The following is a 13,911-nucleotide window of genomic DNA, read 5'->3' as shown; positions in this document are numbered from 1 at the left end:
TTAATTGTGGTTGTTTGAAATTTGTGTCAGCAGCTAATGTTTCGTTTTGTGTAAGACAAGAACGATTGGTTTTCATTGTTTGTTATGTTTTTCTCTTTTGTGGACAGCATATTGAATTGTGAAGTGTATTTCATTTTGCTTGCTATTGAGAATTGTCTCTGCATGAGTGGAGTGCATGATTTATCGTTTAGTTTCTTGTTATCTTGTGTTTGCGTGTCACATGAGATGTTTCACGCAAACATGGGGGAAGTATTGATGAGTATTGATGAATATCTTTATGTAATGGAGGAGATTATTTTTAGGAGGTGAACCTACAACGTTTTGAATCTCCTCGTACAATGTTATTGTGTTAATTTCAGATGCCTAAAATGTTTTATTTTTCTATGTGGTTCTTAACACTATATTTGTATTTGCAGGATGAGAGTATGCTGTCTTCAGAGATTGAAACACACTAACTGAATTATTTTTGAGTTTCCATATTTAGGTAAAATCTGTACAGGCAAAATTCCATAAGTGCACTCTTCAAAAGATTAAAGATTGAAAGCAAGTAAACCTTTAAAGAAAGAAAAGATAAAGATGAAAGACCTTTTGTCAAGCTTGTTTTAACCATCATACTGCAGTAAAAAAAGTTACTGAACTATCTTTGGATCCATTCTTTGCTTTGCATGCTGGTACCAGCCCCAGAACTGGACTCTGGGTAATCCATGACTGTTTCCTCTGATGTGTGTCTTCAGGACATAAAGACTATCCTTCTCTGGACTGTGCCTTACCGCTCGATATGGAAGTCCTGTTATGCTGTTACAGGATCAACCAATTAAATTAGGGGAGTATTGTTTTAACTCCATTCCTTATATTGCTTGTTTTGTATTTTCTTGTATTTGTTTTATTTTTATTGATCATATTTGGTCTAAGAAATCATATGCTTCATTGGTATTAGTGCACATGGTAGTTTATGTGCGTAACAAAGTAACCCTTTAGATAAGTGTAACTGTGAACTTCGCAGTATTGTACTCTATTGAATGGCCCACTGAGTATAGAAAATAGGTTTAAGGAAAATGCTGCAACATAGCATAATATTTTAGACCCTTCACCCTTTAGAACATAAGGAGGACACGTCTAAGCTAGAAGTTTATAGTAAATATACAGAGAAATGTTTGTTCAGGGAATAGCATAATTATAGTTTATGAAAGCAAATGTATTTTTCCCTTTTATTAATTAGTATGGTATCTGCAAAGTGAATTTGGTCATTCCTGATGTTTGTCAAAGAGAGTAATTCTTACCATAAAGATGTGTTTACCTTTAAAAGAGCTTGTAGTTTTAAATGATGTTCTGTTTGTATGCTTTCCTCATACAGGAGTGTGAGAGAATTTAGGTTGGAGAATTATAAGCATTATAGATAGCAGCCATCCAGAATAAAGCAACACAAGGTTTTTTTATTTTTTAGAAGTTCAAAGTGATATTGTAAAGAAATTCATTTATTTTCATTGACTGTTTTTTTTTTCCATTCTTACTGCAGGGCAGGCCTTAGCATAAGTTTTGGTATAACATTCAGGCCCTTGATGAAGTCTGACAGGATTTCACTTGCGTAGTATTCATGAAGTATCATTTAAAAGTGTATAGAGAAGTTGTAAATTATTCTCTGAGAAATGTCAATGTATTTAGTTTGTATTATATATCAACAATGTTTTGTTTGATTTTAAATGACATAGGATGAAAGTGACGTTTTATTTGGACATAATTGTGATTGTATTGCGGTGTGTACTCATCCTGTACTGTTTCTGTTTGCTTCCTAGACTCCCTGTGACTCGAGTGTCTGCTTGCCATGGGTATCCACTGGTTGCCTTGTCTACCCCATGAACAAACCATCAGATTTCCAGTATCTCCCTGCGGAAGAACCGTGGATAAGCACCCCTACTGCAAATGAACTGTTGGAGAACTGTATTATAGCAAAGTGTCAAGGTGCAGCGCTCTCAAATGGACAAAGACTGTTCTTAAAGTATTCAGAGGCCACCTAGAGACAGTTGTGCTGTTGCTATGTCATGCTTTACTGTGGAAAAGGAACTGTTGGACATATTGGGGGGTGCTAGCAATGCAGGTGGAGAGATAGAAGATGCAGCGTTGTTTGGGGGTAGATGGGGGGCTGGTTGGGTCTCTGTGCTGGTAGACCAGTAGTTTTGGGAGGGCTGGAGGATAGATGGAAGGTATTGGAGGGACTGTACCTATATGCAGTGACAATTAGCCTATAAAAGTATATCACGACATGCAAATATTTTTCTCTTTAGTATTCTTATAGAGTTCTGTTACCATAATATAAGGCTTTACTAATTTTCTATGCCTGTCTATTTTTATGTTATTCTGTTAGAATAAAAGGATGGTATGTTAGGGGTAATATGAACCTGATGGCAGCCATCTTGTTCTTCGCAGCCATCTTGTTCCTCGCAGCCATTTTGTAATGAATAGACTTTATTATACTGGGGTATTATGCAGTGAGAATTATAGGCATGTTATGAGTTTCTTTAGCTATTTGGCCTTGCCAATGTACCCTGGCCTAATGCCTAGAAGTAAGATAGAATAAGATAATGTAAACAAGAGGCTTTAGACACTCGGTTGTCTCTGCAGATGGTAGTTTGTTATGACTCTGTAAATATTGTTATGAGAAACTCATGTTCCAGTTTTTCCTTGTAAATTGCTCTGTATAACTGTGTAAGATGACGCGGTCCTAACGTGTCATCCCCTTAACCCTGTATGTCACTATAAGAAAGGCTTGCACTGTGCAATAAACAGAATTGGCTTTCGATCATAATGCTGCGTGGTCTGAGTCATTCTAAGGGGCCCTTATCAGGTAATCTACATATGCCTCAGGTGGTACACTAGGCCCCAGGCTTTGGCCTGCACTGACACTTACCCCCTGAAGGGGACACCTAACAGTGAGCATATGCCAGTTATATATACACCACAGTGTGTGAGCATATGCCAGTTATATATACACCACAGAGTGTGAGTATATGCCAGTTATATATACACAGTGTGTGAGCATATGCCAGTTATATATACACCACAGTGTGTGAGCATATGCCAGTTATATATACACCACAGTGTGTGAGCATATGCCAGTTATATATACACCATAGTGTGTGAGCATATGCCAGTTATATATACACCATAGTGTGTGAGCATATGCCAGTTATATATACACAGTGTGTGAGCATATGCCAGTTATATATACACCACAGTGTGTGAGCATATGCCAGTTATATATACACCATAGTGTGTGAGCATATGCCAGTTATATATACACCATAGTGTGTGAGCATATGCCAGTTATATATACACCACAGTGTGTGAGCATATGCCAGTTATATATACACAGTGTGTGAGCATATGCCAGTTATATATACACCACAGTGTGTGAGCATATGCCAGTTATATATACACCACAGTGTGTGAGCATATGCCAGTTATATATACACCACAGTGTGTGAGCATATGCCAGTTATATATACACCACAGTGTGTGAGCATATGCCAGTTATATATACACCACAGTGTGTGAGCATATGCCAGTTATATACACACCATAGTGTGTGAGCATATGCCAGTTATATATACACAGTGTGTGAGCATATGCCAGTTATATATACACCACAGTGTGTAAGCATATGCCAGTTATATATACACCATAGTGTGTGAGCATATGCCAGTTATACATACACCATAGTGTGTGAGCATATGCCAGTTATATATACACAGTGTGTGAGCATATGCCAGTTATATATACACAGTGTGTGAGCATATGCCAGTTATATATACACAGTGTGTGAGCATATGCCAGTTATATATACACCACAGTGTGTGAGCATATGCCAGTTATATATACACCATAGTGTGTGAGCATATGCCAGTTATATATACACCACAGTGTGTGAGCATATACCAGTTATATATACACCATAGTGTGTGAGCATATGCCAGTTATATATACACAGTGTGTGAGCATATGCCAGTTATATATACACCACAGTGTGTGAGCATATGCCAGTTATATATACACCACAGTGTGTGAGCATATGCCAGTTATATATACACCACAGTGTGTGAGCATATGCCAGTTATATATACAAAGTGTGTGAGCATATGCCAGTTATATATACACCACAGTGTGTGAGCATATGCCAGTTATATATACAAAGTTTGTGAGCATATGCCAGTTATATATACACAGTGTGTGAGCATATGCCAGTTATATATACACCACAGTGTGTGAGCATATGCCAGTTATATATACACCACAGTGTGTGAGCATATGCCAGTTATATATAACCAGAGTGTGTGACCATATGCCAGTTATATATACACCATAGTGTGTGAGCATATGCCAGTTATATATACACCATAGTGTGTGAGCATATGCCAGTTATATATACACCATAGTGTATGAGCATATGCCAGTTATATATACACCACAGTGTGTGAGCATATGCCAGTTATATATACACCACAGTGTGTGAGCATATGCCAGTTATATATACACCACAGTGTGTGAGCATATGCCAGTTATATATACACCACAGTGTGTGAGCATATGCCAGTTATATATACACCACAGAGTGTGAGTATATGCCAGTTATATATACACCATAGTGTGTGAGCATATGCCAGTTATATATACACAGCGTGTGAGCATATGCCAGTTATATATACACCACAGTGTGTGAGCATATGCCAGTTATATATACACCATAGTGTGTGAGCATATGCCAGTTATATATACACCATAGTGTGTGAGCATATGCCAGTTATATATACACAGTGTGTGAGCATATGCCAGTTATATATACACCACAGTGTGTGAGCATATGCCAGTTATATATACACCACAGTGTGTGAGCATATGCCAGTTATAAATACACCATAGTGTGTGAGCATATGCCAGTTATATATACACCACAGTGTGTGAGCATATGCCAGTTATATATACACCATAGTGTGTGAGCATATGCCAGTTATATATACACAGTGTGTGAGCATATGCCAGTTATATATACACCATAGTGTGTGAGCATATGCCAGTTATATATACACCATAGCGTATGAGCATATGCCAGTTATATATACACCACAGTGTGTGAGCATATGCAAGTTATATATACACCACAGTGTGTGAGCATATGCCAGTTATATATACACCATAGTGTGTGAGCATATACCAGTTATATATACACAGTGTGTGAGCATATGCCAGTTATATATACACAGTTTGTGAGCATATGCCAGTTATATATACACCATAGTGTGTGAGCAAATGCCAGCTATATATACACAGTGTGTGAGCATATGCCAGTTATATATACACCACAGTGTGTGAGCATATGCCAGTTATATATACACCACAGTGTGTGAGCATATGCCAGTTATATATACACCACAGTGTGTGAGCATATGCCAGTTATATATACACCACAGTGTGTGAGCATATGCCAGTTATATATACAGTGTGTGAGCATATGCCAGTTATATATACAGTGTGTGAGCATATGCCAGTTATATATACACCACAGTGTGTGAGCATATGCCAGTTATATATACACCACAGTGTGTGAGCATATGCCAGTTATATATACACCACAGTGTGTGAGCATATGCCAGTTATATATACACCATAGTGTGTGAGCATATGCCAGTTATATTTACACAGTGTGTGAGCATATGCCAGTTATATATACACCACAGTGTGTGAGCATATGCCAGTTATATATACACCATAGTGTGTGAGCATATGCCAGTTATATATACACCACAGTGTGTGAGCATATGCCAGTTATATATACACCATAGTGTGTGAGCATATGCCAGTTATATATACACAGTGTGTGAGCATATGCCAGTTATATATACACAGTGTGTGAGCATATGCCAGTTATATATACACCACAGTGTGAGCATATGCCAGTTATATATACACCACAGTGTATGAGCATATGCCAGTTATATATACACCACAGTGTGTGAGCATATGCCAGTTATATATACACCACAGTGTGTGAGCATATGCCAGTTATATATACACCACAGTGTGTGAGCATATGCCAGTTATATATACACCACAGTGTGTGAGCATATGCCAGTTATATATAACCACAGTGTGTGACCATATGCCAGTTATATATACACCATAGTGTGTGAGCATATGCCAGTTATATATACACCATAGTGTGTGAGCATATGCCAGTTATATATACACCATAGTGTATGAGCATATGCCAGTTATATATACACCACAGTGTGTGAGCATATGCCAGTTATATATACACCACAGTGTGTGAGCATATGCCAGTTATATATACACCACAGTGTGTGAGCATATGCCAGTTATATATACACCACAGTGTGTGAGCATATGCCAGTTATATATACACCACAGAGTGTGAGTATATGCCAGTTATATATACACCATAGTGTGTGAGCATATGCCAGTTATATATACACAGTGTGTGAGCATATGCCAGTTATATATACACCACAGTGTGTGTGAGCATATGCCAGTTATATATACACCATAGTGTGTGAGCATATGCCAGTTATATATACACCATAGTGTGTGAGCATATGCCAGTTATATATACACAGTGTGTGAGCATATGCCAGTTATATATACACCACAGTGTGTGAGCATATGCCAGTTATATATACACCATAGTGTGTGAGCATATGCCAGTTATATATACACCATAGTGTGTGAGCATATGCCAGTTATATATACACCACAGTGTGTGAGCATATGCCAGTTATATATACACAGTGTGTGAGCATATGCCAGTTATATATACACCACAGTGTGTGAGCATATGCCAGTTATATATACACCACAGTGTGTGAGCATATGCCAGTTATATATACACCACAGTGTGTGAGCATATGCCAGTTATATATACACCACAGTGTGTGAGCATATGCCAGTTATATATACACCACAGTGTGTGAGCATATGCCAGTTATATACACACCATAGTGTGTGAGCATATGCCAGTTATATATACACAGTGTGTGAGCATATGCCAGTTATATATACACCACAGTGTGTAAGCATATGCCAGTTATATATACACCATAGTGTGTGAGCATATGCCAGTTATACATACACCATAGTGTGTGAGCATATGCCAGTTATATATACACAGTGTGTGAGCATATGCCAGTTATATATACACAGTGTGTGAGCATATGCCAGTTATATATACACAGTGTGTGAGCATATGCCAGTTATATATACACCACAGTGTGTGAGCATATGCCAGTTATATATACACCATAGTGTGTGAGCATATGCCAGTTATATATACACAGTGTGTGAGCATATGCCAGTTATATATACACCACAGTGTGTGAGCATATGCCAGTTATATATACACCATAGTGTGTGAGCATATGCCAGTTATATATACACCATAGTGTGTGAGCATATGCCAGTTATATATACACCACAGTGTGTGAGCATATACCAGTTATATATACACCATAGTGTGTGAGCATATGCCAGTTATATATACACAGTGTGTGAGCATATGCCAGTTATATATACACCACAGTGTGTGAGCATATGCCAGTTATATATACACCACAGTGTGTGAGCATATGCCAGTTATATATACACCACAGTGTGTGAGCATATGCCAGTTATATATACACCACAGTGTGTGAGCATATGCCAGTTATATATACAAAGTGTGTGAGCATATGCCAGTTATATATACACCACAGTGTGTGAGCATATGCCAGTTATATATACAAAGTTTGTGAGCATATGCCAGTTATATATACACAGTGTGTGAGCATATGCCAGTTATATATACACCACAGTGTGTGAGCATATGCCAGTTATATATACACCACAGTGTGTGAGCATATGCCAGTTATATATAACCAGAGTGTGTGACCATATGCCAGTTATATATACACCATAGTGTGTGAGCATATGCCAGTTATATATACACCATAGTGTGTGAGCATATGCCAGTTATATATACACCATAGTGTATGAGCATATGCCAGTTATATATACACCACAGTGTGTGAGCATATGCCAGTTATATATACACCACAGTGTGTGAGCATATGCCAGTTATATATACACCACAGTGTGTGAGCATATGCCAGTTATATATACACCACAGTGTGTGAGCATATGCCAGTTATATATACACCACAGAGTGTGAGTATATGCCAGTTATATATACACCATAGTGTGTGAGCATATGCCAGTTATATATACACAGCGTGTGAGCATATGCCAGTTATATATACACCACAGTGTGTGAGCATATGCCAGTTATATATACACCATAGTGTGTGAGCATATGCCAGTTATATATACACCATAGTGTGTGAGCATATGCCAGTTATATATACACAGTGTGTGAGCATATGCCAGTTATATATACACCACAGTGTGTGAGCATATGCCAGTTATATATACACCACGGTGTGTGAGCATATGCCAGTTATATATACACCATAGTGTGTGAGCATATGCCAGTTATATATACACCACAGTGTGTGAGCATATGCCAGTTATATATACACAGTGTGTGAGCATATGCCAGTTATATATACACCACAGTGTGTGAGCATATGCCAGTTATATATACACCACAGTGTGTGAGCATATGCCAGTTATATATACACCACAGTGTGTGAGCATATGCCAGTTATATATACACCACAGTGTGTGAGCATATGCCAGTTATATATACACCACAGTGTGTGAGCATATGCCAGTTATATACACACCATAGTGTGTGAGCATATGCCAGTTATATATACACAGTGTGTGAGCATATGCCAGTTATATATACACCACAGTGTGTAAGCATATGCCAGTTATATATACACCATAGTGTGTGAGCATATGCCAGTTATACATACACCATAGTGTGTGAGCATATGCCAGTTATATATACACAGTGTGTGAGCATATGCCAGTTATATATACACAGTGTGTGAGCATATGCCAGTTATATGTACACAGTGTGTGAGCATATGCCAGTTATATATACACCACAGTGTGTGAGCATATGCCAGTTATATATACACCATAGTGTGTGAGCATATGCCAGTTATATATACATAGTGTGTGAGCATATGCCAGTTATATATACACCACAGTGTGTGAGCATATGCCAGTTATATATACACCATAGTGTGTGAGCATATGCCAGTTATATATACACCACAGTGTGTGAGCATATGCCAGTTATATATACACCATAGTGTGTGAGCATATGCCAGTTATATATACACAGTGTGTGAGCATATGCCAGTTATATATACACCACAGTGTGTGAGCATATGCCAGTTATATATACACCACAGTGTGTGAGCATATGCCAGTTATATATACACCACAGTGTGTGAGCATATGCCAGTTATATATACACCACAGTGTGTGAGCATATGCCAGTTATATATACACCATAGTGTGTGAGCATATGCCAGTTATATATACACCACAGTGTGTGAGCATATGCCAGTTATATATTCAAAGTGTGTGAGCATATGCCAGTTATATATACACAGTGTGTGAGCATATGCCAGTTATATATACACCACAGTGTGTGAGCATATGCCAGTTATATATACACCACAGTGTGTGAGCATATGCCAGTTATATATACAAAGTGTGTGAGCATATGCCAGTTATATATACACAGTGTTCACATGAAGTGAGTGAAAGGTGTTACAATCAACACACATGTCTGATTTGCTAATCTATTTCCCCATAGGGAAAACAGCATATCTCCTTATTCAGGTAGTGTTCATGTTTCACCAAAAATAAGGTGCGCAGGGTTATGCTCTCTACAAGCTAATGTGCCTGTGTACAAGCATGATGAAGATCAGAAGGCTCAAGGAGGATCAAACAGCTTTTGTGCAGAATAAAATTGAACAGTGTTAACCAATAGCTAAATAAAAGCATAAAATACTTTATAATAAAGCCTGTAACAAAATATGAGGTGAAGTTGCTGCTTTTTATTAGCCAAATGGGAAAAAAGGCACAAATGTGCAGTCTATTCTTCAGGTTCAATCATCCCATCAGGGCTGAGCATAGGGCAAAAAAGGCATTTGCCCAGGGGGGCGAGGCCAATTGCAGGCTAGGGACTGTTGCCTTAGCTCTACGAAGTTGCCAGCATTATTATTTGTGTATGATACAGGGCCATTCCTGCCCTGCTTCTAACTGCCTTGCTGTGTCTGCTCTGCTAAGGTGCCTGTTATTTTAAGTGACTGTGACTACACAGGCTGATGAGCGATAAGTGGTTATTCCTAATTTAACTGTGAACTTAAATAGCTTCTGTTTTGTATTACATTTAACTTTGTTACTATTTAATGACACACAATTTTTTTTAAAATACATTGATAGAAGGTTGTTACAAACTTGGATGTGTCTTTAAATCAAGCTAGTACATTCTGCTTGTCAGTTTTGGGGTACAGTTAAATAACAAAAGTGGTGGGCTGTTCTGCCATAAAGGGACATTGTACACTAGATTTTTCTTTGCATAAATGTTTTGTAGATGATCCATTTATATAGCCCAGCTGGGTGTATTTTTGTAAAAATGTATAGTTTTGCTTATTTTTAAATAACGTGCTGATTTTCAGATTTATACTGATGTATACAGACTTCAGACTGCTTCTGTTTGTATAATGGGTATTTTCATATGCAGGATAGGGGAGAGGTTCTGATATCAGCCCCTTTCAGTGGATGTCCCAGCATAACCTCATCAGCAGTGCTAAATTGGAAGCTTCTAAGTAAGTTTTTAAAAGGTTTTATACTGGATTTTTAGTTCAGTATCTCTGCATATTCTTCTATAACCCCTTAATGACCACAGCACTTTTCCATTTTCTGTCCGTTTGGGACCAAGGCTATTTTTACATTTTTGCGGTGTTTGTGTTTAGCTGTAATTTTCCTCTTGCTCATTTACTGTACCCACACATATTATATACCGTTTTTCTCGCCATTAAATGGACTTTATAAAGATACCATTATTTTCATCATATCTTATAATTTACTATAAAAAAAATTATAAAATATGAGGAAAAAATGGAAAAAAACACACTTTTTCTAACTTTGACCCCCAAAATCTGTTACATATCTACAACCACCAAAAAACACCCATGCTAAATAGTTTCTAAATTTTGTCCTGAGTTTAGAAATACCCAATGTTTACATGTTCTTTGCTTTTTTTGCAAGTTATAGGGCCATAAATACAAGTAGCACTTTGCTATTTCCAAACTATTTTTTTTTCAAAATTAGCTCTAGTTACATTAGAACACTAATATCTTTCAGGAATCCCTGAATATCCCTTGACATGTATATATTTTTTTTTAAAAGAAGTATTTAATTAAGATCTAGGGAGCGCCTCACAGTGGGCAGGGATATTAGATGACACTTGGCAGGTGTAGGTGATATGTAACAGATATATTTATTATAACAAGGTAAAAACAGTGTTAAAATTCCTCAACACAGCGTTATATCTAATCTCTTAGATACATATACATAAAATCACAAAATGTACACAAAAATACTCATGGATCCATGATAACAAATAAAAATGTGATAAAAAATATACTCCTAAATGGTAAAAAGAAACTATCTCAAATGGTAAAAGGTCTAATAGATAAACTTTCCAAATTGTCTGATATGGATAGCAGTCCAATATGGCGATCTAAAATGTCAGTCTAGCCAAATCAATAAAAGAATTAAAAAACAATGTGTCGTGTCTCCAGGTGTAATGAAAAAATCCGAAATGTGCGTGGATGCTCCAAGTTCCTTGTGGGTGATCCAATCTTTAAAAAGTGTATCCTATGGGTATTAGATGTGAAGGTGTCCAAGAAGGGGATAAAAAATTGTGTGCTTTAAAAATGCATCAAAAATATAACAATAACAAAAATGAGTGTCCTTATGTTGGTAAAAAACAAAATGTGAAGAAAAAAATATAAAATATAAGGAATTCCCAGTGTACCTGTGGAATACAAAAAACAAATAGTGCAATAACGTTTATAATACTCCTATGCTAGATGAAATGAGGCTTACCATCAATAGCCAACGCTATTGATGGTAAGCCTCATTTAATCTAGCATAGGAGTATTATAAACGTTATTGCACTATTTGTTTTTTGTATTCCACAGGTACACTGGGAATTCCTTATATTTTATATTTTATATTTTTTTCTTCACATTTTGTTTTTTACCAACATAAGGACACTCATTTTTGTTATTGTTATATTTTTGATGCATTTTTAAAGCACATAATTTTTTATCCCCTTCTTGGACACCTTCACATCTAATACCCATAGGATACACTTTTTAAAGATTGGATCACCCACAAGGAACTTGGAGCATCCACGCACATTTCGGATTTTTTCATTACACCTGGAGACACAACACATTGTTTTTTAATTCTTTTATTGATTTGGCTAGACTGACATTTTAGATCGCCATATTGGACTGCTATCCATATCAGACAATTTGGAAAGTTTATCTATTAGACCTTTTACCATTTGAGATAGTTTCTTTTTACCATTTAGGAGTATATTTTTTATCACATTTTTATTTGTTATCATGGATCCATGAGTATTTTTGTGTACATTTTGTGATTTTATGTATATGTATCTAAGAGATTAGATATAACGCTGTGTTGAGGAATTTTAACACTGTTTTTACCTTGTTATAATAAATATATCTGTTACATATCACCTACACCTGCCAAGTGTCATCTAATATCCCTGCCCACTGTGAGGCGCTCCCTAGATCTTAATTAAATACTTCTTTTAGAATTTGAAGACAAACTAGGTGTCTTACCTTTCTGGGGAGCCAGTAGGATACAGAGAAGGCGCTGTGAGAAACCCAACATATTCTATATTTTTTTTTAGAAGACATCCCAAAGTATTGATCTAGGCCAATTTTGGTATATTTCATACCACCATTTCACCGCCAAATGCAATCAAATACAAAAAATCGTTCACTTTTTCACAAACTTTCGGTTTCTCACTGAAATTATTTACAAACAGCTTGTGCAATTATGGCATAAATGCTTGTAAATGCTTCTCTGGGATCCCCTTTGTTCAGAAATAGCAGACATATATGGCTTTGGCATTGCTTTTTGGTAATTAGAAGGCCGCTAAATGCCACTGCGCACCACACGTGTATTATGCCCAGCAGTTAAGGGGTTAATTAGGGAGCTTTTAGGGAGCTTGTAGGGTTAATTTTAGCTTTAGTGTAGTGTAGTAGATGACCCCAAGTATTGATCTAGGCCCATTTTGGTATATTTCATGCCACCATTTCACCGCCAAATGCGATCAAATTAAAAAAAACTTTAAATTTTTCACAATTTTAGGTTTCTCACTGAAATTATTTACAAACAGCTTGTGCAATTATGGCACAAATGGTTGTAAATGCTTCTCTGGGATCCCCTTTGTTCAGAAATAGCAGACATATATGACTTTGGCGTTGCTTTCTGGTAATTAGAAGGCCGCTAAATGCTGCTGCGCCTCACACGTGTATTATGGCTAGCAGTGAAGGGGTTAATTAGGGAGTTTGTAGGAAGCTTGCAGGGTTAATTTTAGCTTTAGTGTAGAGATCAGCCTCCCACCTGACACATCCCACCCCCTGATCCCTCCCAAACAGCTCCCTTCCCTCCCCCACCCCACAATTGTCCCCGCCATCTTAAGTACTGGCAGAAAGTCTGCCAGTACTAAAATAAAAGGGTTTTTAAAAATAATAAAACATTTTTTTTTAGCATATTTACATATGCTACTGTGTAGGATCCCCCCCTTAGCCCCCAACCTCCCTGATCCCCCCCAAAACCGCTCTCTAACCCTCCCCTCTGCCTTATTGGGGGCCATCTTGGGTACTGGCAGCTGTC

The sequence above is a fragment of the Bombina bombina genome, chromosome 3 (genome assembly GCF_027579735.1).
Source record: "Bombina bombina isolate aBomBom1 chromosome 3, aBomBom1.pri, whole genome shotgun sequence".
NCBI classification, from domain to species: Eukaryota; Metazoa; Chordata; class Amphibia; order Anura; family Bombinatoridae; genus Bombina; species Bombina bombina.
This window is presented reverse-complemented; position numbering follows the sequence as displayed.